At 34.0% G+C, this 3449-nt stretch overlaps 1 long non-coding RNA gene across 1 annotated transcript; it reads left to right on the plus strand.

The window, feature by feature from the left end:
• The first annotated feature begins 1554 nt into the window (after positions 1 to 1554).
• LOC122524174 lies at positions 1555 to 1855 on the plus strand. Its single transcript, XR_006305488.1, has 2 exons — positions 1555 to 1644; positions 1715 to 1855. It is a non-coding gene; the product is annotated as an uncharacterized LOC122524174 (long non-coding RNA).
• Positions 1856 to 3449: the final 1594 nt, after the last annotated feature.

The raw sequence follows: 3449 nt of genomic DNA on the forward strand, positions 1-3449 counted from the left end.
GAAAAAAAAGTAATAAAGGTGTTCTTCTTCTCTCTCATTGAATGTATGCACGCGTACAAATAAGGAGGAGGTTCGGTTCGAAGAAAAGAACGGAACGGAAAGGTACGAAACGGAAAGGACGGATGGACGGACGGAGTGGACGGATGGTCGGAGGAGACAAATGACGCGGAGAGGGATCAGTGTTGTCCCGACACAAAGCACCCTCTCCCCCTTGAGCACCCTTTTCCCGAGTCGGAGGTGACGTCACTGACAATGGAAGGTCGAGCTGTGATTAAAGATCGAGAGAAGGACTCCGTAAAAACTCCTTGAAAAGTGCCGTTGAGGTTGGTAGTAGTGGAAGAAGAAGAAGAAGAAGAAGAAGAAGAAGAGGTGGTGGTGGTGGGGGTGGGGGTGGAAGAGGATGAACTACGAAAGTGTAAGAAAGCAAGAGATAGATGGATAGATAGAATATGAGAAAGAGTGTGAGTGAGTGAGAGAGAGTGAGAGAGAGAGTGAGAGAGAAGAAGACAGGCGGACCTACCGGCGTGAAATATTGCCTCCGTGCCACCCGACAGCTATATGACATTTCCGAAGGGCATGGAAGAATTTCTCGCGACTCTCCTTCTCTCTCTTTCTCTCTTTTTATCTCTTGTCTCTCTCTCTCTCTTTCTTTCTCTCTTTTTTCCTTTCTCTTATACTCTCTCGCACTCATTCTTTCACTTTCAGACTCAATCTCTGCTATTCTTTATCTCCCACTCTTAACTTTTCACATTTTATTCCTGGATAACCTTCCTTTCCTTCAACTTCCTTCTTCTTCTATTTTTCCTGCTTCTTCTTTTTCTTATTTTTCTTCTATTATTTGTGTATTTTTGTAGTTTTTTTAGAACACGACTACGATTCATTTTCAAATGATAACGTTTGATTACTTTGAGATCAAGATTCGTTTCGTATCTTTTTCTTGCTTAATTTTTTTGATATGGGAGGGGTGGTGGGGGAAAGGGGATGTGCAGATATATGAGTTGTTGAATTTTGAAAAATTGATTTAAAAGTTTGCGTTTTATTGAAATGAAAAATATATCTATTGGATAATACCAATATTAGTATACTTAATTAGTACACATTAAATAAAAGTACACTTAATGTACACATTAACGTACACATAATAATGTAAAATCAGAATTAGACTACTCTGTATGCAACTTGTTGTAATAGATATTCTAAAAAAATATCATACTCTCCACAAACGATTTCTCGTATTTCCATTGCAAAGAATTACTTCAAAATGAATCAGCACGTGATACCGGAAAAACGTGAAGCTTAGGGGGGGGTTGGAGGAAAGTGATGATGAGGGGAATAAAATGAGGATTAAGAAAAGTATCCAGGTAACATGAAAGAAGAAAAAGAAGAAGAAGAAGAAGATCTCTTAAAGGAGAAAATAAGGAAAGATTGAAGACAGAGCTCGTGTGTCGTGTGTTAAGATTTTTAAAACCGAACGAGACAAAAATAAAAGAAAAGAAAATAAAAAACGAAAGAAAAAATAAAATAAAAAAAAATAAAAAGAAGATAAAAGTGTATAAAAAGAATAAGGAAAGATAGAAAGAGTATAAGGAAGTTCATTACGATAGTCCGTAGGCCACGATCGCACCTTGATAACTCCTGATTACGGTAAGGTATAGTATACTATGCGCAACTCACGAGGTATAATTTACCGTGGTTAATTCGCGTCTTGTAACAGGTGACTTACATTAATGGCTTCTATCTCTCCTGCGGACCGTAAGCGCGAGCATGTTGGACTACGAGAGGACTACTACTACCTCTTTGCCTGAGAAAATGAAGAAAAAGAAAAAAAAAAAGAAGAAGAAGAAGAAGTAGCAAAGGAAAGAGGAAAGAAGAGGAGGAAGTTAACTTTATCGTTCGTCTGTACTCCGTAGAACGGGAATCCTAGCCCGATCTGTACACCTTTCAGTGTTTTATACTTCGTTACGGTGAGCTGTTAATTTCACATCGAACTAACAACCCAACAGTACCTTTTCCTTTTTACTTTTTTTTCGTAATTTACATTTTTCTCTAGTAACCCTTTTCATTCGAGCCTTTTATTTTATTCGAGAGACACGTAAATTACTGAAACGTGTCACCGGTCTCACACATTTTTTTTTTTATCTATTTTTAATTATTATTATTATTTAATTTTCTTTTATCTATTTTTAATTATTATTATTTAGGTTTATATATATAAGTAGGATTAGTGAAAAAATTAGGCCCGTTGGACTGACTGGACCACCGGGACTCGAACCCGGGATGATCTTCCGCTTTTTCCGGGTAACTGTTTTTTAACCATTGAGCTATCCAGGGTCCATCGTCCAGTCTCTTCACAAATGCTTATTTAAGTATTTGACTTGGAGGCGCTCGCATCTCACATATATTTGACGAAATTATCGAGAAAGTTTGATTATTTTACGATGGCAGATGTTGTCATTCATTTTTATGTATTATTCGTTTTAATTATAGGATTTTGATTACTTTGTTCTTATTATTATTTTTATTATTTTATTTTAGGTTCGTTAAATTGATTGATCGTTTAGTATTCGTTATAAATAACTTCGATGATTTTTTTTTTTTCTTGGATACGACGAACAGATCTAGAAAAGTTATATCAACACGAGAAAGAAAGAAACAAAGAAAAAAATTCAAAATAGAATTTAAAACAGTGGCGTTACGGAATAAATTATTCGTTAATTGTATAATAAATCTAACGTGGTTTGTCAATTTTCCAAGGTATGTAATCGTAATGATCGTATCGTAAAATAGAAAAAAAGAAAGAGAGAGAGAGAGACAGAGACAAAAAAGCCATAAGAGTGTGTACTATTAGAGTATAATAATAAATGTATTTAAATATTTCGTATGTAGAAATAATAAATGACGTAGATGATTTAAATGGCGAATAAGAGCAACAGTATTTATATCCTGCGTAGCGATACGATTTATGTTACACTTTTTTGTTACTAACTTCTTGCGACATTAAAAAAAAAGAGAAAGAGAAAGATTTATTTACGCTAGTAAGTACTTAACGCAACTTAATGACCGATTGATTCCTCGATCGCGAGTGTAATAAATGCACAAATGTCGATCGACGACAACGAACGTTAAATCCTTCGAGAACAACAACAAAAAAAGGACAAATAAAAAAGAAAATAGAAATGAAAAAAAAAAAAGAAGAGACAAAAAAAGATCTAGGCGAACGACATGTTTAATAGTTACGAAATAAAACGATTTATTATTCTATATCATTCTATCTACGTTGTTTAACTAATTTTTTTATATTTTCTAATGTTTATTACTATGATAAACTTGGATATAATTATATGTAACATTATTTCGTGGCTTTTCTTTTTTTATTAAATTAATTTCAATCATTAAATATTCATTGTATTCATTGTATTCATTGTATTCATTCAATTTTAATAATTAAT

Source organism: Polistes fuscatus, unplaced genomic scaffold, assembly GCF_010416935.1.
Source record: "Polistes fuscatus isolate 324 unplaced genomic scaffold, CU_Pfus_HIC Scaffold7, whole genome shotgun sequence".
NCBI lineage: Eukaryota > Metazoa > Arthropoda > Insecta > Hymenoptera > Vespidae > Polistes > Polistes fuscatus.